The sequence below is a fragment of the Rhynchophorus ferrugineus genome, unplaced genomic scaffold (assembly GCF_030347505.1).
Source record: "Rhynchophorus ferrugineus isolate W39M unplaced genomic scaffold, kcgeb_rfMv2 rfM1, whole genome shotgun sequence".
In the NCBI taxonomy this organism is placed as follows: domain Eukaryota; kingdom Metazoa; phylum Arthropoda; class Insecta; order Coleoptera; family Curculionidae; genus Rhynchophorus; species Rhynchophorus ferrugineus.
Window position 1 is genome coordinate 62,787,561 of NW_027472580.1, and position 24,035 is coordinate 62,811,595.

General features: G+C 31.5%; 2 protein-coding genes across 8 annotated transcripts in view; one reads left to right on the forward strand and one right to left on the reverse strand.

Annotated features, from left to right (window-relative positions):
- LOC143198081 (uncharacterized) overlaps nucleotides 1-24,035 on the reverse strand; it is a 141,050-nt gene that overhangs the window by 42,364 nt on the left and 74,651 nt on the right. Inside the window, exon 3 of one of the 5 annotated variants that reach the window (XM_076407249.1) lies at nucleotides 23,630-23,791. The exons of the other annotated variants lie outside the window; for them this stretch is intronic. The gene's annotated coding sequence lies outside the window, so the exon portion shown is untranslated. The remainder of the gene's footprint in view (nucleotides 1-23,629; nucleotides 23,792-24,035) is intronic. 5 annotated transcript variants of the gene reach the window in all.
- LOC143197716 (glycoprotein 3-alpha-L-fucosyltransferase A) overlaps nucleotides 1-24,035 on the forward strand; it is a 125,801-nt gene that overhangs the window by 28,157 nt on the left and 73,609 nt on the right. The window contains exon 1 of one of the 3 annotated variants that reach the window (XM_076406876.1): nucleotides 20,434-20,536. The exons of 1 other annotated variant lie outside the window; for it this stretch is intronic. The gene's annotated coding sequence lies outside the window, so the exon portion shown is untranslated. Of the gene's footprint in view, nucleotides 1-20,433; nucleotides 20,537-24,035 lie in introns of those variants that run through there. One more of the 3 variants, XM_076406957.1, reaches the window with a different exon arrangement.

Genomic DNA, 24,035 nt, shown 5'->3' on the forward strand with positions numbered 1-24,035 from the left:
CTTAGCATCCCATGAAGATCCAGTCACAGCATCAATAAACCTACAGACCCACCTGGAGCAAATACAATTATGGGTGAAGACATGGCGCATTAAAGCCAATGAATCAAAATCCACGCATATAACGTTTACCCTGCGTAGAAGAACATGTCCACCAGTAAATATCAATCATCGCCAACTCCCCCAAGCAGACCATGTTAAATATCTTGGTATGCATTTAGATCGACGCCTAACCTGGAAGAAGCACATACTCTCTAAACGGAAACAACTAGGACTAAAATTATATCAAATGTATTGGCTCATTGGGCGCAAATCCAAGTTATCATTAGATAACAAGGTATTGCTGTATGAGTCTATACTCAAGCCCATTTGGACATATGGAATTCAACTATGGGGTACCGCTAGCAAATCCAATATATCCATCATTCAACGGTTCCAAAATAAGGTGTTGCGTGCCATTGTTGATGCTCCGTACTATATTTCAAATAAAGTGATACAACGCGATATTCCTCTAGAACCTATAACGAGTGTAATTCAACGTGTTTGTGTGAAGTACTTCGAAAGAGTGTCAGTGCATCCCAATGTACTCGCTAATCAGCTAAATATGCGACGTGATAGTGAAGTGCGTAGACTAAAACGTTTAACACCATCTGATCTGATTACTGGACATATGTAGAGTTTAGAATAAGCATTAGAATAAGACTAATTAATTAAGATAATATTTTATACAGAAGATTGCTTAATGAAGTGATTTTCTACATGCCATGTATATATAATATAAACAGAAGAAATACTTATTGCCAATAGGGCAGATTGTGGACTCACGAAGAGTAATAATAAAAAAAAAAAAAAAAAATGTAAATGGACACGTATATAAGCAAAATAATTGCTACTGCATTGATACAAATAAAATAATCAGAAACCCGTTCAGCTATTAAAAATGAATGCCATAATTCACAATTGCGCGATATTATTTTTTAGAAATACATTCTCAAATTTCTTACTTTAATTAAACGGAATGAGCCTCCCAAAATCATTTTGTATTGTACTATGTTTAAAAAATAACTGTTATTTTCAAAAAGTTAACACAATGCGATGGTGTAGAAATGATAAATTCAGCGTGAAAAATAAAAAAATTATAATTTCAGTATTTTGCGAATATTTCAGTCAAATACAAACGAAATTCCAGCAGGGTTAACTGTCAATTGAGAAGGTTTTATGTGTTTATCTAATCAAAGATAAATATAATCAGAAAAAAAAACGCCAAAAAACATATATGTCAATTACAGAACGAAAGGTAACATTTGAAAAACAAGTTGAATTAAAAGTGTGTAATGAAAGTGGAATTAACAGGGTATATGAGCTGTTAAAGGCTGTGATCGTTAATATAATAATTAATTACATTAAAACAAGCACCGAAGCAAAAACATCCGGCGAATATGCCAAAACGTATGCCAACGTATGTTGCAATATATCTTGGCAGTTTTTCATTCGGGCAAACCTAATATTTTCACTTTTACAAAGAAATCGAAAATCAGATCATTATAGTAAGAAAAACGACATAGTTCTCAACAATATTTTATCTGAACATAAATTTTTTAAATGATTTGCGATTAATAATTGTGGTAAAATTTGAGTGATATAATTTGAAAATTGATATGCTTGAAATATTGTAAAACATCCTTGGATAGTAGTTTCTAAATGTTGATGAAGGCTCAAAAGCATTTTTTATCTTGCTAATTTTAAAAGATATCCAGTATATTTATTTTCGGCGATTTAAACTTTTTTAAATAACATGAAATGTTTATAGGTTATAGCGTATCAACTTATTTTCAATTTTTAATGCAATCATTATTACCAACGAAAATATTTTTCAACGTAGTATTCTCCATAGTTGACATTTATTCAGAATTATTATTTCTCAAATACTATTCGCTCCAGTTTTGCAAAGGAAATTGACATGTACAAATGAAATAGAATACTATTTTCGAAACAATCATCTGTTTTAAATAGTTAACTAGATTTTATGTTCAATAATTGTTGTAGGTCTTGTACTGCCTGTCTGTTAGTAGTTCGAAATATTTTACGAATATTACTACGTATACGAAAAACGAATTCTTGATATATCCTAAAATTTATCAAAATATTTAAAAAGTATTATTGATACCATGTTATGTATCTTTAATAGAGAAGATGCAAGAGTAATGGCTATTGATTAATTTCAAAGAATTTGTAACAACAGATATCGTAATAATTTTTTAGAAATGTAAACATGCGAATTGGTTTCGATGCTTTAGAATGCTTTTTGATTTATAATATTATGATACAACTGACAAAAGACGCCTTGAATAACACAAAAAGTCTAAAGATTTGAAAGAATCTGAAATTTTATTTATTATTGTTTTCTTTTGCAAAAAATCCTGATGTTTTAATCCTTGAAATTTAACTCACAAACCCTATGCAATGTATGGGAATATAATTATAAATAAAATGTAAACTTAATAATATGTATGGTATGTGATCATGTATAGACAAAGTTATGATAACCTCATGCTTGCATGTGTTTTGATCAGCGATAACTATTGGTAAAACTGTTAAACCGTTCAACCCAACTATTATATTTGATGATTTTAACATTTTTCTATATAAAATAACAGTTTTTCATTTAGTGTTATTTTTTGTTTATTTTTTATTAACTACATCTTACATTAGTACAATTTTAATTTACAAATTAATTTATTACTACTGTTCTGTTGTACTAGTATTAATAGACAAACAAGGCGATTACGGAATTAGTACATCTGTATGTATTTCCCAAAATAACATAAAACTAAACTACTTAAGCTCAAGTTAAGAATAAACTTATACTCAATCTTCTGATTTTCTGCGTGTTGTCCGGTAGGTGTAATGCCCCTATGTTGCTGTGATCCAGCAACTATATTTCATGTGTTAAAGCGAAATCTTGGATAACTTCATATATCCATTTGATTTCGAGGTTATCGTGTAGCTCTTCATTAGTTATGTCGCCATAAGCATTGGTAATTAAACGAAGAACGTTGTTTTGACTGCGTTGGATTACTAGTTGGTTTAATGTTTTAGTCAACTCAATATTTGCACCTCTTAGGTAGGTCCAAAATGGCTTTATAATTGACTGACAAACCAATCTATTTGATTTTAGGTCAAGTTGAAGACTATCGTGCGACTAAGCAGTATAGTTTCTTGACTTTGTGTCTAATCTGATTTCCTTTTTGCCTAACAGCCTAATATGATGTTTCCTATTTAACCTACTATAGAGATGGATGCCGAGGAATTTTGCTGATTTTGCTTGAGCAGTCGGGCATCCGTCAAGTTATATAATTAAGTTTTTGTCATTTCACCATAACGCAAAAGTAACATGGACATATTTGGCATGTACAGCTGTATTTTCCAGTTTCTCTAGTCCATTTGTAGATCTTGTTGACTGCTACTTGTGCTGTTTCTACAGTTTTAAGCAGAAATACATCTTTTGCCATGATAACTGTGTTATCGGAAAATGTTCCAAGTATTGTTTATTGTTGTTGGGATATCAGCAGTGTAGGGCAGATACAGGAGTGGCCCCAAAACTGAGGACCTCCTGGAGAACTTCAGCCGAAATAGGTTTAGGTGTTGAGAATCATGGAACGTTTAAAATTGTATTTTCGATATTCATTACTATTGTTGTTCGATTTGTAAAAAATTGCTGCCGAAGCCCATTAAACATTTTTAAAAACCTATAATGACACTGCTGTTTCATAATCCGAATGTTAATTTTGATGTCAATCATAAACTTCATCTAAATTCTCGGACTCGAAGACAATGAAGTTACGATGACTTTTTAGCTGAAAATCCGGCTCAGTCCCTCAAAGAATTTTAAGGCAGCTTACCAATTGATAAATAAGCTGTTTCCAGACGTGATACGTGATACGAATTGATTGAAATTATCATTTCGAACTGTCTCAAAAGTTCAGTTGTTGCCAGAAAAACAAGAAGAGTGGCGTATCGTAACTGACGGTAAAAATTATATCTACTAGGACAATGACAAGGCCAAAAAGTCTAGGAAAGTCATCCAGAAACACCGAAGTGGAATTTTCATAGCCATACAGTCTTGCTTTACATATAGTGACATCAGCAAGGCATAGTCTATTACAAGCTACTAAAACCGAATAACCGTTATTGCAAATATCTATCGATGTTAATTAAACAAATTTAACGACGTATTATTACAAAAAAGACCAGCAATAGCGAGCAACAGATGTAAAGTCATTCTATCTGCAACGCTCGGCCGCATGTTGCAGGAAATGTGTTATCGCTGTTAAACCAACACGCTTCTTTAGAAAAATATCTTGATTCACATATATTATACCAACTTTATTTCGAAATAAATATCCTTTTAAAGTGATAAAAATGATCACCATATATGTATGCAAGCAACTAATACTTCACATGGTGTTTATAAGGATTAATCGGTGGCCAAGAACCATGGTTCGAAGTCCACGTTAAACATAAATCCAGTTACTAAAAATCCAACAGGTTTACGGAACTAAAGGAATATATTATATTACAGATAAGTTCACTTGCATAAAAGTTGACAAAGAATTGACTAAGTTTTATTTTAAAACGTATTGCATGACAAAACGATACTTTACAATATTATTTGGGGTAAAAAACCTTTTTATCTTCATCCTTATCTGTATGTTTTCCTTTTAATACATTTAGGCGTTTATTTTTATCAAACATCTCCACTCCATTTTATAGTTTATTGGTTAAAACGTTTCCAACTGTTAATGGAATCAGTTTTAATGGACATGCTCATCAAGCAAGAAGATTCAAGTCTGAATTCATTTAAAATAAATCTCGACGCTTTTAACACCTTTTAGTTTGAGATATTTTAAGCTGACATTATAATTATGTTACTTTTAAAAGATCGCATGTAATACCATCGTTAAGAAGACACGATAAAAAACCGGAGCTTCTCATAACGTACGAATCGTAATACGACGCCACTGACCTTAATAAGTCATGCTAACGAGATTCTCGGACGTATTCTGCCCGTCCGCATTATCTTCGATCTTCAGGCCCTGAAAACGAGTCGAGAAGTTAAACGGGCCTGCTGATCCGTCGACCAGGGTCGGAATGATCTCAATGAATGATATTCTGTGAATCTATATCACACCCGATCAATTTTATCAATAATCAATGATCGATAATATGCAGTGAATTTTTTTACAGATTCTTCAGCCAATATATTTCGAATTTTTATTTTGTTGAAACCCATCATATAACAATTGCAAAGAACGAGAGCCGAAAAAGGTCGAAGACAATTAATTGCAAAATTAGATTCACTAAGAACTTTCAGACAGTTAGTATTTGATGAATAGACTATTTCCAAATATTTATAAGTGATGGAGGATATATAAATATGAGTTGATCTTCATTGGCAATGAAAAGTGGATGTATAATGACAATTCGTAAGCGTAAAAAGGTAAAAGGGTCCAGGGGTGCCATCTATATCGATACCAAACGGATACTCTACTAAAGCCTTGCAGTACATATGGTAGGATCAGCCAGGTGTAGTGTAAATGTTACCGTAATGATGTCTTATTGTAAAAAGAGCAGCAATAGCGGGTAACAGATGTAAAGCCTTTCTTTTATATGATATCGCTCGGCCATATCTCGGAATAGTTGTGAACAACACACTGTTGGAGCTTGAATAGGAAGTTCTGCTGAACCCAGCCTACTCACCAGATATAGTGTATTCTAATCTCCACTTGCTCAGATCGATACAGTATAGATTGGTTGGCATATGGTTTCGAAATGGAAAATGCGAAAATGAATCGATGAAAAATATTTTGATATATACAGTATATATAATACACTTGTATAAATGTCTTTTTAAGGTGAAAAAAAAAAATGAAAATACATTCAAGCACCTAATATATGAATGCCGTCGCGAAAGGACCTTACAGGCTATGAAGTGATCATCGGTGAGGTTCATCGACTAGCATTTTGAACTGTTGTTTGATGAATTCACCCAGACAAATGCTAGTCCTAGCTTAGTGAATATTCCGCTTATGTAAGAACTAATAAACCCACCATTAAGGATAAACAATTGTTTTGCATCGTACAATTGTATAATAAAATTTGCAACTGTACTAGTAGGAATGTAGTGGAGGATTGCGGCCATTATTATGATCCCTAAATCAGATAAATCGCCAAAAAACCACGAAAAACATCATCGATCAATAATTCTGCTACCTATCATATCAAAACTTGTCGATAAATGCCTTAATTTAATTATTGAAGAAATAAATATTTGACAGTTGTAATCGGAAAAACCGTTTATATTTTAGGGCATCGGACATAATAAATTACCTAAACTGTTAAATCTTAAATCTCAAGTTGTTAAGACAGTGTCAATTTCTGCGAGTATATCACAAGGTACATAGTCCTTGGTATGATACTAGCAACAGGTGATAACATTAAAACCGCTACAAATAAATTTACAAGCAGGTGTTCAAAACATCATCTTGTACGTGAACACATATAATTACGTGGATATGATATTGGCTGGTTGGTTGGTTTTGGTATGCCTTACACAACAAATCTGTGGCGATATAACACAAATATGTTAGAAAAAAGTATTTCGTAGGTTCGTCTATACTTGTTGGTATATTAGATAGTGTAAACTAGTCGTAATATGTCATGTGGCTTAAACTTTTTTTTTTGCTCTTTGAGATTCCACAATCTGCCCTATAGGCAATAAGTATTTCTTATGTCTATATTATATTTACATGGCATGCAGAAAATCACTTCATTAAGCGATCTTCTGTATAAAATATTATCTTAATTAATTAATCTTATTCTAAAGTTTATATATATCCAGTAATCAGATCAGGTGTTGTTAAACGTTTTAGTCTACGCACTTCACTATCACGTCGCATATTTAGCTGATTAGCGAGTACCAATGTACTGTAATGTCGGTACATGCCAATGTACCGACACTCTTTCGAAGTACTTCACACAAACACGTTGAATTACACTCGTTATAGGTTCTAGAGGAATATCGCGTTGTATCACTTTATTTGAAATTTAGTACGTAGCATTAACAATGGCACGCAACACTTTATTTTGGAACCGTTGAATGATGGATATATTAGATTTGCTAGCGGTACCCCATACTTGGATTCCATATGACCAAATAGGTTTGAGTATAGACTCATACAGCAACACCTTGTTATCTAATGATAACTTGGATTTGCGCCCGATGAGCCAATACATTTGATATAATTTCAGACGAAGTTGTTTTCGTTTATAGAGTATGTGCTTCTTCCAGGTTACGCATCGATCTAGGTACAAACCAAGATATTTAACTTGCTTGGGGGAGTTGATGATGATTGATATTCACTGGTGGACATGTTCTTCTACGCAGGATAAACGTTACATGGGTGGATTTTATTTCATTGACTTTAATGCGCAATGTCTTCAACCATAATTGTATTTGATCCAGGTGGGTTTGTTTATTTGATTTACAATCAATGTCTATCAGTGAGATACGATTTTAGTAACTGGTAGTCCGGATGAGGGACAAGTTTCTTTAGTTGAACCTGCAAGCCCGTATGCCATGCTTTATCAAAAGCCTCAGATATATCTAGAAAAGCAGCCGAACAATATCTTTTGGCATTTAGGTCTAGGCATTTAGGATTTTTCTATTATATAGTTTAGCTTCTTGATGTACAGTTTCTCGAAAACTTTCGAGATTATCGGTAATAAACTTATAGGCCGGTAGGAGGTCACATCTTCTGGTATTTTTCCTGGTTTAAGAATCATTAGTATTTTAGCTACTTTCCAAATGCTAGGGAAGTAATTAATTCGTAGCATAGCATTACATATAAATGTTAGTATTCTATTTATATCTATTTATTCTACTACTAATATTAGTATCTATTTATTCAACATTGCTGAATGAGGCTGGTGTTTCTGTAAATGCTTAATCTTAGCCAACTAATTAAATAAATCAAACTAAATAACATATAGCAGCTAAAATATCAAAAATCAAAAGCCTATTAAATTGCAGAAAAATTAATAAACGCAAATTTAATAATGAATAAATTATTTATATTTATTATTAGTAACCAAGAGAGAAATTATTATTGTTTCACAAAATAAATAGAATAGTTACAAATCTAAAGAAATAAATGATTGGGTACGGCTCTGACTATACACCAACTTATTATACCTTCCGAAAAACGACAGAAAATTAAGTGTAAACAAACAATTACCAACTCTCCATCTATTTGAGAAGTTCCCATGTAGTGTTCTCTCTGTCTAAACTATCCATCGTTGTAAAAAGGGAACCATTCTCTTATCGTGTCGTCATATTGTCTGACCAGTTCACTAGTTATATCCGAAAAGGTGTGTAACAGGTCGAATATTTGGAGTTTATGCATTGAATAAGGCGTTAATTCGTTTTATAAACGATTTGCTTCTATTCTTATTTGATTATTATACATTATTTTAAGTACTGATTTTACCTTTATAGATTTTTCAGTTTATTCATCGAAATAAGTTTAATTTACTTTTTTTTTATCAATATTTAAAACCAGGTATTGTAATGAATAGCTATAGATTCGCTCAATTCCCTATTGACATCGTAGACAATAATGGATTATGAATTTATTTGCTTATGGGCAATACGTTATAAAAATTAAAAATATAAAATGGTATATTCGAACTGACAATTTCACTCAGATATTTATCATATTGGCTACTTGTTAAAATTCATTCTCTTAAAATTAAAGACCAAATTTTTATGGGGGTGTTAATAAAAATTAATTAGTAGCTAAGATAGACAGTAACTAAAAAACAAAATTAAATATATTGTAAATATTACTATACATTTATTTACTACTACAAGCTTATCTTAGCTACTACCAAAAATCACTTAATATTTTTAAAGATATATAATAGATATTATATATTATATTTTATAGATATATAATAATATTGTAATCTTATGTTACATATATATTGCATTGCATATAGGTATTTCATAAATTACATGAATAATCTTGCTGTATAATTAAAAATGTTTAAATTGTAATAAATTTTACTTCGTTCTTCAATTCAATTTTATTAACAATCTCATTTTCATAATTATCATTTTGGAACAATACTTTTCGCAATTTTTAACTTTACAGTCCTACAAATATGGTTCATATCAATTTGATGGTTAAATCATGTGGAATCCAAATATGTTCCAGATTTTTCTGGTATCTAGCTTTTAAAGAATGATTGTAAACCCTTTGTAGTGCTGGAAGCGCTAATACAGTATTCTTTTCGCTCAGTTGATTTATTAATTATTATTTCATACCACTAATTAGTAATTATGTTGAATAAATAATTGTTGTTATAATAAAAATAATATATTATATATACTGAGAATAAAATACCGGGATAAAAAGTAGTAAAACAAAAAGCAAATAGGTTATTTTTTTATTTATTCTGCATTTTTTCGATTTTTGGAATAAGTTTTAAAGCCTTCTTTGAAAAGGATTTAATTTCCTCAATTCCAACATAGAAGGTAGAATAAAGCAAGTAAGTTCAAATTCATTTCACAAATCAGACAATTTTATAACCCATATATATTTTACAAATCAGGTATTTACGAAAATTATATGAATGAAACTTTTAAAGAAATAAACCAAGAGCAGGTAGGATGTTAACCGAATAATGGTTGTGTGGATAGTTTGTAGGCAGTTTGTAAGTTTATGGAGGAACGAATTAGATGTAGAAAGCTGCGATAGCCGTTTTTATTGATTTTTGTTTGGCTTTCGACTATATGACGAGAACAAATTCAATACATTGTAGTAGAACCGTTGAGTTTAAAATTAGTAGTCTTAAATCAATTATACAAACACCGATGATGCCGAATTTTTTCGTCCCGCAGTTGCTCTGAAAGATATAAAAACGTATAAAATAATTTTGGAAAACCGTGAAGGGAATTTACGTCAGACAGTTAGACATAATAATTGTTAGAGAGTTTTTTAATGGACTCACAGCCATTGTTGGTCACGTTTTGTCAATTCATATTTATTGCATAACACACAATTGCAATAATGCATAACAACAATAACAATACATATTGCATAATATACAATTTTGGTACATTTTTCCAAGAGCTTGCGAGGAGACAAGCCAAGAAGAACAGCTGGGTCTAAAACCCAGAGTCTAAACTCAACCGAGTTTGCGTCGACAGGATTTTCGCTCTACGTCAGTTGATGGAAAAACGTATTAGACTTTCGCTCTGCTTTCGATTGCATACATTGGCCCTCATTTTGGGCAGCTTTGGAAGCTGATCATGTTTTCCTAAAAGTTATTACACTTTTTCAGGCGTCTTATAATGGTTCCATTAGTTGTGTGCGAGTGCGAAGTGATTTGTTAAATCTGTTTGAAGTCCGTGCCAGGGCTCGACAAGGATATGACAACGGGACCTAATTGTGGCAAGTATGGGAGTTTAAATACTAGATTCAGTAAGGTTAAGAAGTTAAGAAGAAAGAAGTGGCATTTACCGCCAAAGTAATAACAAGTTAATTGAAAAGTCCCCGGCCTACCATAGTAAAACACATTTTTTTGGCTAAAAAATTAGTTTTTTTTTATTCAACATAATCAAGAGTGATACACTGATTATAGCAACCCTAGCGAATCATCAATTCGTCGTTGTTTTTGGGTAAAAGTCAGCTCGCGTGGCACCTACATTGCACAGAGCTTTCTCAGGATCAGGAACGCCCTGATTTATTTTCCGGAACCAAAATGAGCCAACTAATTCTAGCTGTGCCTAAAATACCACAGAATTTGGATAAGCCTGCACTGAATAATATGATGTAAAATAACAAAATATTTACAGTGACCTTCTGGAATCAACATTTCAAAAGCGGAAAAACTTTTGACTGAGTAAATAAATGACATTATTTTTTTAAAATAGAATATTCTATGGACTGTCGCCTTTCAAATGTGCCATAGTATGGGTTTGCTCAATTAGTATTAGTAGAAATTAGTGATGCAACGATATATCGGATAATCGATAAAATATTGATATTTATCAATATTAAAAAAAGTTAAAATATCGATACGAAGTAAGTGATGCAACAATATATCGGATAATTGATTCTTTTCATCCCCTTATCAAATTCGTTACAACTAACCTAATTAAACTTGTGACCTGTGTGATCTGCTGTACAAACTTATAATCTGAATCTTATTCTAGATACTATTCTAACTCATTCTAAATACTATTCTATTATCTTATTTTAGAAATTATAATATATCACTCTATGTGTCTATTAATCAGTTCGTATGGTAGTCTGCGTTTGAGCTTACGCACTCCACTGACCTCGCGCATTTAACTTACTTTCACATTCAACAGTCTTTCAGAGTACCATGCAGTAACACTTTGAATCACACTTGTTATGGGTTCTAAGAGGACATCGCGCTAAATTAGTTTATTGGTGACGTAATATGGGGCATCGACGATGACTTTATTTTGGAACCTCTGAAGGATAGCTATGTTAGATTTGCTAGTAGTATCTATACCCATACCATAGGTTCAAATGGGCCTAAGTATTGACTTATATAGCGTAACCTTGTTATCTAAGTATAATTTAAATTTACGCCCTATCAGCCAATAGATTTGGTAATGAGACTAAACAGCTCAAGCTGTTTGTATTTTGTCACTATATATTTTTTTCCATGTTAAACGCCGATCAAATTGCATTCCCAGATATTTAACACTTTCTGCTTGCGGGAGCTCATAATTATTCATTTTTACTGAGGGACAAGATCTTCTACAAAGGGTGAATGTCACATGGGTAGATTTTGTCTCAACTGCTTTTGACGTCATGTTTTCAACCACAATTCGATTTTGTTTAGGTTTGGTTTGGTTAGGTTTCTTGTGACGGATATTGCGGCCCTAGTGTGATGACAAAACCGCCGTATTGTCAGCATATGTTGCAACAGTAGTGTTTCTTGAGGTCGGTAGGTCAGTTATAAATAATAGATATAACAATAGACCAAGGACAATGGCCTGAGGAACCTGAATGATTAACATATGAATAAAAAGAAAAAATATAATATCCACATTGGGGACGCGCTTATTTTGTATATCGTTGCACCTGTAGGCAATCTAAAAGTAAACATCCTGAAAGCAATGAGTTCTTACTTACTAACTGGCCAACTCAAATCGGAAACATGCTACATGGCAATAGACTATTAAATTTATTGTTTTCCCTGTATGAAGTTCGATGGCTGCTACAAAATACTAGGCATAATTGTTTACGCATTTTACACATTTTTTACTTTATAATACTACTTATTGATCTTTTATATATAGAGAATTATATAATCGATGAACATATAATCGATGATACAAATAAAACGACTATTAGGATTTATTTATTTTAAAAAATAAATATGGATATATCGGCGTTCTAGATCCTTATGGATATACCCATAATATGTATATACCTTGCATCCCTAGTAGAGATGTGAGTATAAAGTCATCTATTAGGAAACCCCATTTTTTCTCTTAATCTATTATAAGAAAAAAAGTTCGGCAAACTTTTCACATTCTAGTATCTTAGCCCTACAGAAAAAAGTAATATAATTTTATTGCTGATAAATACAGTGTCAAAATGAAATGTCAACTTTTGTTCACATACCGTCATTAATTTTTAATAAAGTCATTAATATAAAGACGTAAATGTTTCCGAGACATGTAAAATATTTATGGCTGAAAATGTTCTTCCTGTTAAAGTAAGTAATAAAATATATATTCACCCCATTGGATACATTAAATTTAGGCATTGCATTGTCCCGATTTTTTTAGTCACAATTCGGTTCACCCTTGTTTGATTATTCCATTATATATACATCCCCATCTATTTTTAATGAAATTGCATTATATGAACCTTGCCCTTTTTCCTCACGAATAAAACATACTTATGACCGTTAAGGGATTTGATTCCTGTTACGTTGTTGCCAATTGTGATATATAAATTATTAATAAGAAAATCAATTTCCAACTATTTCGAGCCTATAAATTGGTTTTAAATTTGAAATTTGAAGTTTTATTGTGAAAAATTGGCACAATGCATTTTATTCAGAGTATTGCTTATTGATAGCCATTGGAATTTTTCATTATTTCAGGCAATTTACGGATCTTCATAAAACGTGAACCGCTGCTCAAACAGGTCACTCATGTGTCGGAACAAGTAGTAATAAGGAAGAGCAAGGTCTGGATAATATGGCGTGTGGGGTTTGCGTTTTATCATCATCGAATAATGCCTTCAAATCCTTGTTTTCAATTTTTCTTGGCTGTCCAGAATGCTCTTTGTTAAAATCACTACTTTTAGAACGTCGAAACTAGTATTCACGTGTTAAAAACGACGGGGCATTCTTCACTCGCCTTCTTCTTCAAATTGAAATAAAAGTTCTCACAAAAACGATTTACTCAGTACAAATTCACATTGAAAACACATTTTCAATGTACAAAATATTGTTTGGTATAGACGTCAACGAAATTACACATACTGAAAAATGAAGATTGTCGGTGCGGCTTCAATAATTTTTTTTACAAATATACCCGATGCGATTTAATACGCAGTAAAAGCATCGCTTGCAAACTAATTCTGGCAATGGCAAGGACTTCTTATCCCTCATCATCATAAAGACTACATTATTTTCAACGAACCTGCGTTACTTTTTTAGTTTTTCGGTAAATAGAAATCAAAATATGAAAACATATATTTTGTGGAATCTTATAATGATAATTTGAAGATACATTTGCAAATGTACTTAACGGGACTACGAAAATTGTTTTAATTTTACATAGTTGATAGTAACTACAACATAAAAAAAGGTTTAAACGATACACATTGGATGATGAATGTTTTATTTTCTTTTAGCAACTTCGTCGAACGAAATAGTGTATCCGGCATTGTATCAAATTACCTTGTAATATATGAGCAAATATAATGTATAAATTGTTATTTTGAAGTTTATTTTAATATTACCTTATAACTTATAAACTTATAACACGCACGTGCAATTGTAATACTTCATCAAATTATTTACAAAAATTTTTTTTAGACATGCTTTAACATATTACGTTACGTTCTTTTATGCATTCTTAAACTAGATAGATCTCTGCTTAGTTTCTTTTAGTTAACTTGACTTTTGGTGTTCATATGCAGTATATTGTCCGTAAGTATTGTACGAAATGTATACAAACCAGGATGTAAAAACATGATCATATTGTTGAATCAGATATATACAAGTTACCTTTAACTTGGTGAAGTATTGCCCATCGAATAATTTGATGTGCAAGAAACCAGATATTTGATATTGGCTTTTTGTAATCAAACTATGATGATAATTTGAGAATCTATGATCGTTCAGTAGTAGTAAGTTAGATAGAAGCCGATTTTTATCAATCCGGTTTGTATTTGTATCTTGTAGGAATATATACTGACTTCAAGCACATTTGCGCAACTAAAATCATCACATTACGTTAAATATAATTTTCCAAATTATGAGATAACAGGAAGAAGAAAAAAATTATTAGGGACTCATATACACAATAAACCAAAACAAAGGAGGAACTTAGGAACAAAGGACCTTAAAATAGTAACTACTTACATTTGAATGGTATTATTGCTGTGAATGGATCTCGGTTGTTCAACCCATACCGGCTGATTCTCGCCTTGCTTTATTTGACCATATTTCTCTAATCTTTTTTGTAATTTGTTTGGAGTTTTTACCGAAGTATAACAGGTCAACTGAAAAGTCCCCGGCCTACCATAGTAAAACACATTTTTTGACAAAATTAGTTTTTTTTATTCAACATAATTCCCTTCAAGGGTGATACTCTGATTATAGCGACCCTCCAATTTTTCGATACCAGTTTCGGCGATCACCTCTTCATTCAACGAAAATTTTTTCCCACCGAGTATTCTTTTGGGATCTGAGAACAGAAAATAGTCACTGGGGGTCAGATGTGCAGCATACGGTGGATGAGGAAGCAATTCGAAGCCCAATTCATGGATTGTTGCCATCGTTTTCACTGACTTGTGACACGGTGCATTGTCTTGGTGATGCAGCAATTTCATTTTCTTCAAACGCGGCCGCTTTTCGGCTATTTCGTCCTTAAACGGTCCAATAATAAACATCGAGTCCTATGTAATAGTCACTGTTGATGGTTTTCCCACGTTTTCGGAGCGAATTCATTGTGTGCAGTCCACTTGGATAACTGTCGATTGGACTTCGGAGTGACATGATGGAGCCATGATTCATCCATTGTCACATGTCGACGCAAAAACTAGGGTTTATTACGCTAGGCCATCTTCAAACACTGCTCCGATTATCAATTCGTAGTTGTTTTTGATCAAAAGCTCGCGCAGTCCCACTTTGCACAGAACTTTCTCATACCCAAATATTCGTGAATGATATGATGTACACGTTCAGTTGACATCTTTAGAGTGTCTGCTATTTCATTCAGTTTCAATTTACGTTCATTCAAAACCATTTTGTGGATTTTTTAAATGTTTTCGTCGGTAACAACCTCTTTTGGGCGTCCACTGCGTTCACCGTCTTCGGCGCTCATTTCACCAGGTCTAAACTTAGCATACCAATCCAGGGCATGGTTGGTTTTATATGATTGGTTGGTATAATATCATGGTTGGTTTTCCGGGGGTAGTGCCCCGAAACTCGGCATCAAGCCAAGTTTTTGCTTCAACTGTATTTTTTCCGTTTAAAAAGTAACACGCGAAATTCTTTTTTATCCTTTTTTTTCACAATAACAAAAGTTGCTTCACTCAAAATGCTATAATTCACAAACTAATGATCCGACAGCTGTCAAATTTATACACGCATCTTTTGAAGCTTAGGGCTAACTAAAAAACATATGGATTTAATTCTAGTAGCGCCATCTATGTGTCAAACCGGGGACTTCTCAATTTTCCTGTTAATTACATTAGGAACCCCCCACACCATCGATACACATTAGAATGTGTAACTACAACACAAAGTTATTAAAATAGTGTAAAAATAAGACATGTACCCAACAAACCAAACAGTGCGACCTAAACAACTACGCCACGCACAGATTTGAAGTCTTTTAGTGTGCATTTAAAATTACACTATTTCAAGAATTATTTTCCTTGCAAAAAAATGGATTTTTTTGCAGAAACAACTTTTATTTTGAGAACTGCCATAAAATAGTTTATAGAAATTACTTATCTAGCCTATTGTAATTATCCATAATACAATTAAAATTGGTTTAAAGATAACGGTGCACTTTTTTCCAGCTTAACCTGCTATTGAGAACAACTACGACAAAAAAGATAATATCCTTAATATTTTGACCTCGATTGCACGAAATGTTAAATGTTGTAATTAGTGATCTTTGTTGTTATGTGAAAATATCTTTTTTTATACTTTTACAAAATATAACGTGTTGTTTCAACACTTTAATGAATAACAACTATTTCTGAATAACTTGCTTCATGTTAAATTTTGCTAATAACATACTAATTAAAAAATACTACAGACATTCTTAAAGCATATTGAGTATCATTTTATCCAGGACAATAACCTCATCCATAATATAACGATTAATTGTCCCCGAAATGCATATTTTCACCACTATTGTATGCATATTGTTATAAGACTTGCATTCAATTCAATATTGAATACGAGATTATGCAATTGTTAGGCCGCTCACCCCAGTCGCTAAGTTCGTTTCCCCATCAATTGTCATTTTTAAGTACCCCTTGGGAATTTTGCCGTCAAACTGGCAGTCGCCATTCCGCTTTTCACACAATCAAATAATAGGGTGCCGGGAATTCTTAGTAAGCACGCGTGGAGCGGTTGTCAAGGGAATAAAATAATAACATAAAAGTGACAAGCCGATATATCTTTCCTCCTCCATTAACTGACAACGTTTTCATGATTATGGTGTTTGCTTTCCAAATAGTGCTGTGCATTTTTATATTTTGAAAAGATCTACAACAAATATCAGTAAGTAAATTTAATTAATAAAGGGAAGGTACAACACAAACAAATTAAAACAAGTCAGAAAACAAATTAGTTTAAGATATTTGCTCCTTAAATACGTATACAAAGCGAAAAGTCTATAAATTTATAGTGAGTTTAAAATTTTATTAGTGATCCCTTAGTGATCGAAATTTAACCATAATTTTTTTTTTCAAAAAAAAACATTAACTTAATTAGTGTAATAAAACTTACTCACTCTTAAAATATCAAATTTTGATAGTAATTTTAAAACGTTTTAGATTCTAATATAACACTTCTCTTGGAGTTTTGAACTCACAATATTTTAAATTACTTCAGATTCTTAATCTCCACTCTCCGTGACTGTTTTTGTTGGACCAAAGACCACATGATATAAATATGCTACAAATTTTATATAGAATGTTTTAATACTTTTGTGCTATAAAAAAAATTAACAACATACATCATTTTTTAAATAATATTTTATGGAATATTTTGAAAATATCAATATTATTAGACTTCATGGTTATATTTTGAACTATCAATTTACCTTCTGCATATCAATACATAGTTCATAGTTTGACGACGTTATTAATGACCGGAAAATGGCGAAGGTGCCATGGTAAATAATTGAGTCGTTCGTAACACACATTTTATATACATTTTACCTATTTGTACTTCTTCTTTATGTAAGTCTTAACTATACCAAATCTCGCAGAACTCTGTCCACGCAATATACATTTAAAAAAGACGGACGTTTTCACTACACCTATTAATATATATGGACGATTATGTTATATTATTATATGTGCTATATTCAGAGTTTCAAAGACGTAATTTTAGTTTTATCTAATAGAAATATATAATATTAATATTAAAAAAATATATATTTAATTGAAACCAATGAATTGAAACCGTAACAAATCTATTATTTCTATTTCTGTTACAAATAACGTATCAATTAATAATTCTCCGAAAAATGATATTTTATTTTATACAAATGCTTTAATGATTTATTTATTATTCTAGCCATAAATATTACTTTGTTACCACTAAAATTACAATTAAAGTTTATTTGTTACGTATACTAGGTAAATAAAGTACAAATATATTTAATTAATTGATATAATAAAATAATAATGCAAGGAAATGACGCACAAAATCCTTTTGCGTATTTTAAAAGACATATTTGATAACACTATAGACCATCTTGATGGTGGGTTAAATTGAAAAAGATAAAAAGCAGAGCAGATTAGACTCAAAACCAAGCAACTGTACTGGTTACTCAGAAGATACTCTCTCTTGATCTAAACTCAAAGAGATTGGTTTATTAGTTAATTATAGAGCCAATTTGGATCTATGTTTGCACTAAAACATCAAACCAACTAATAACACAATGCTGCCAAGACAAACTGTTACGATTAATTACCAATGCTTATCGTTAGGTAACCAACGAAGAGCTCCACGATGACCTCGAAATCAAATGGATTTACGTAGTTCTCTAATATTTCGTCTTAAAATATGAAATAAGCATACTACACCACATCAATGTGGAAGCAACACAGCAACTGGATAACACGCAGGAAAAAAATAAAGCGAACCAAAACGTATGAACTTGTACAGTGTAAAATGTATAATTTTAACTTTAGCTTAATTAGATAAATTTTATTTTTATTTACATACTTACTATTACATAAATACATACTGATGTATTTATCTCCTATTCGCCATTCAGCACTACCTTCCTTGATGCCATCTTAGTGAAGCCAATGCGAAACATTTCTAGGCTCTTTCACAGTTTTATTCGCATATTAATGTCGTAAGTAATTCTGTTTTCGTCACCACTTTTCATGGCTCGGTATCGTTTCGTTTCAGAAGCAATTCACAAATGAATCTTTGCGCCATTATAATTTTCCCTGTCAAATTCATGTAATTTCAGTCTTAAACTTTTATTAAGGTTTTTGTATAATAAATTAATTTTTACATAAGAGCATACATGAAATTAAGACCTGGAAATTACCGTTCCTGCAAAATTATCTACACTCTAAAATCCTCTAATCTGTTAATAAATAATTTAATTTTGATTATTTGCAATTTGCGTAGATTAAAACAAAACAATTCCCCAATGATATAAATTAGATGTTTCATTCCTTGAAAAATCGTTACTACTTTTAACATTAATTGACTGGTTCATTCTTTTAGTTCTTTATACTTTTTGAAAAAATACAATTACATTAAATATTAATTCTATGAAAAATGATATTCGATTTTATTTTATAAATCATTGATAGAAAAAAAAGATAGATACTGTTTTATGTTTTTCTTTTATTAAAATAATAATGTACAATGTGTCCAGTGGAAATATTAAGTATTAAAATGTATCTTGAGAAAAATCTATCTTGAAAAAGTGTCGGGAAATCGGGTTTTTTTGATACCGCTTGTATAGAATTGCCGCTATCAAAATTTTAGTCTGGATTTCCTTCATGAGCCTATATCTCGAAAAATAGTTTTGATCATGTAATTTACTTATCTACCCATACTTCGTTGGAATACGCTTTATATTGAAATGCGGTGTATAAATATCCCCTTAGATTATGCCTATAACAATAAGTCTATCGCAACACACATTTAACATAAAAAGTAGTTCTTATATACATAAAATTTGGCCACCCCTACTCTATATAGTTATATGATTTCACCTAAGATCACCAATGTTTTCAATCAATCTAAACTAAATGTTCTCAGTTCTACATTAATATGTTCAAATATGACCGTGTTGGTAAGTAATAGTTGAAGTTGAAATCATTATGATTTATTAACCATGCTATGTGATTTATAAATCTTTATTCAAATAAAATAAAATGAATCGTTTCTTGATATATATTATAAATATGGTTTATGATAATTGTCAGAGTCAAAGCTCCGATTTAGTTAAGAAATCGGAAGACCTCGAAAATTCATAGAGTTTATCAATTTTCTTGCCTTTTTTGTATTTTTTTTTGATTTTAGACTGTTTGAATGGTTCCCGCTCTTTGTTGTTGACTTTGACGATTATTTAAGTAATCTATGTTTCATCTATTTCTCTTGTGCAGAGCTCATCAAGTCACTGTTTGGTTATAACGTATATGTTATTTCATATCAAAAAGCATATTTAATATTAATATATTTCAATCAATATACCATATTATTCTTAGAGATTGTTTGGAAAATAAAAAAGTTGTTTCACCAACCACTGTAATTTGTAAATAAATAGTTATTTACATGATATGCAATGCAAACAAATGGCATGAAATTTTAAAACGTATTAAGAAACGTGTTCATTTAATTTTTTTGTCAGTGTGTTTTGATTTTTTGGTGTGTCAGCTGGACTGATATTGGTTAAATATTTTCTGTGTGTTTATGTGAGTTCAAGAATGATATATAGTCACAATTAGGCCCGGTAGGTGACAGCAACAAGGTTCGGGAAATTTTATAATTTTTTTTATTTATATTTATTATTATTATTTTTTATTTTAACTGCCGTATAACTGTCAGACTGACATTAACATGATATCCGCCGCAATAAGGATTAATTAACATAACATAATATGGGTTTATATAACATAATGTCAAGTTAGTGTTACAGTATCATAGTTAGTTAGTTACTTATATTTATTTGTTTTGTCACGTATTCGAGAACGAATAGGAAATATTGGTCGACGTACAAATAATGCAGAAATAGGCCGTAACTATCGATTAAATAGAATTATAGAAGAAAACTTGACGGATAATATAGATTTAAGAACTAAATTACAGAGACATGTGTAAATGAAAGTCGACAGTAACACAATGAATATCTTTGAGCTTATAGATTGAGACGAGAGGCACGTCATGTTCGAATATGACATCGAAATATTTGTTTTTGGTGCGCATCAAGAAAAGTTTCAGTTCCACTATTAAATATGCCACTAGAAGCATAGAAAATACTATTAGCTGGAGTCACATCTCAATCGAAATTAGCGTAAAATTCGTAAATTCAATCAAAAATAATTCAGGGACAAGTGTTTTATTTTTAATGCCTGATACGGATACAATATTTTTGAAAATCTATTTTATGATGGTGACGAGTAACAAAAATTAACAAACCCTATCTATACAACCACATCGAGGAGATCGAGGGTAGCGAAATTGTAGCAACTTTGGGGACGTTTTTGCAACATCATAACAAATTGGTCCAGTTGTTCAAGACTGTATCCAATAGATTACAAAACGGCAACTGCGTTATTATTATTAAACCAGACAAAGCAACATATGAAAAGGACTTAGGAAGATACAATGTACCAACTGTTAATGAAGTTGCAATCGTTGTGGCTGGCGACCCATTTCAAACGTTGTAATTATACGACTACAACGCAATGATAACACGATGCAGATGATACAAGACAATCATCGTGCTTTGTAATATCCATTGATGTTTTGGAAAGGAGAAGATGAATGTCGTTTAAACAAAGAAATCCGATGTCTTCCTTTATATCTTTTTATTGTTCAAGTGTAGAAATTAACAAGAAAGATTATTCATCAATAAATTGTTGATATGAGTGCGAAAATTGAAAGTGAGCGATTACGATCATAAAACATTGAAATATAGAATGGAAACTTAAATGGGGACACCCGTAACCATGATCTCAGTGTACTGCCACACCGTCAGAGGGTCGCCGATAAAAATATTACAGATTTCATTCTTTCGATTTGAATTATTAATGTCATAAAATATAGAGTGTAGCGTTTCTAAAGTGAAGGTTCTAACAGAATTCATCATCTTTCCAAAAGTTTTGCTCTAAGCCAGAAATAGCTTGATAAGGTAAACAATGACAAACTTGATGGGCTCTGTCAGCAATATTTATATATGCATATAAGTTTGCTCTTTGCATTTTATACTAGAAGATTATAGACCCAAATGTGGTAGACCACTGCTTAACAAAGATGCAGTTCCCAGTTGCAACCTAAATAGTGTAAAAAGTAAGTACAACTTATTTCGAAATAGAGATACCTCAATACTTAAAATTAAATTATGTGTCTATATAGATTATATAGACATAAAGGAACATGTGCCTTCGACTTCAGGCAGTCAGGAGCCAGACTATACATACATATAACACCAAAAAGTACCAGTGTGTGTAATATCTTTTTATTATTTTGTTAATTTTTATAATTTTTATTTAAGATAGATTTATAGATAGATTTTATATAATCTAGAGGTCGGATAGTATCTGCAGTTAATGTTACTCGACAATTTATGTTAACTCTAAAAGCCGGGCATTTATACAAACAAGCAGTTTCTGTTTCTAAAGAAGTTTGTAGAACAACTAGTATATACATAGTACTACAGAAGAGAAAATTCGTAATGATTAGGCCATTTCAGCAGGATAGTTTGGAATTTTTTTTTGGAAATAGAAGCTACGGGATTAGAGAAGTTTCCCCGACACCTGACCATTTCGTCTCGGCATTCAAATGTCTCATTATTAACAATTTTTTTGTCTCAAAGATCACAAGGAGCCAACTGTGAAGATGATGTGTCAGAAGGAGATTTGGATAACTTACGAAATTTTTTACAAGCGACGTGGTAACTAGCAACCAACCAATCTACAACAGCCTTCACATTATCATCCATGCCTTTCATAACAGTTCATATATAAAAACAACACATATAAAAAAATTATATAGAAAGGAATATTAGAACAAATATATCTGGTTTTCTTGCCAGTTAATTATTAAAGTTAATTAAATGTAAAGGTTGTAGGGCAAAAATTCTGTAACGGGCAAGCGATACCGATACAGAATTTATTAAAGCTCGCCAGTATGACAAATGTTGCCTTATCGTACCAGGAACTTGTTTCAATTCATATGTTTTTGAAGACATCTCTAGAATTTTTAATGTATTGCCGAAAGTATGTGCCAAAGCAAATTTAAAGGAAATTCTTGATAAAATTTTATGCCAGCAAATGTCAATCTTTTTTAAAACCATTACTTGTATTCAACATCCAGAAGAAGGAAATATAATAAGTAAAACAGGATTGAAAAGTGAAAATATGAAAAATTTTGCATGGCTATATATCTTATGGATAGGGTCCAATTAAGCACCTATAAAATACATTAAAAAGAAAAGGGGGTTTTGTAATAAAAACTGTAACATGTAACTACTATCCTGGAATTGGACAAATTATTTTTTATTTTATAGATTTTTATTTTAAAATATTTACGGCAATAATTAATGTACAATTAGAAAATAAGTTATCAGTTCTCATATTAGATGTTGTTTTCTATGTATTTAAAAAATATTTTAAACAAATGTTACTGTATTACATAATATATTACTCCCCCGTATTACATAGTGACTTGGCAGAGCACAATTTGGTCACAATTTTATACAGAGGATATAGCATTCTAAGTCTGTATATTTTGTGATTACGATACATTAAGTTTAATCAAGCGAAGGTTCGTTGGATTATAAAGAACTATAAATATTTGCCTGATGATTAGTAACATAGATGGAACAACTGATATGGCTTACATTGGTACCGCATATATTCTTCTGTTATCATATATCGGTGGTCTGCGTCATATGCAAGGATATATTGAAGACGTCATGACTTTTGTGCGTGTATCCAAATTAGGATGAAATTAAATTCTGTTGCTGCCGGGTCAAACATCAATGCATCGCCATGACATGCTCCTGACATAAAACAAAAATTAAAATCGTTAATAAGCTTGATTACACTCACTGACATATGAAAAATAACGTGTGAGCAGAATAACGCCTATCGGGTCTGGTAGTATAATATATTTTTGCAAAAATAAATTGTTTATTTTTTTACATACATATTCGATAATCTCGTAGCGAATATTTTTTGTTGTATTTATTATTCCGTGTTCACTCGTTAGTTCGGATAATTTTAATATATTGATATCGCGTGACT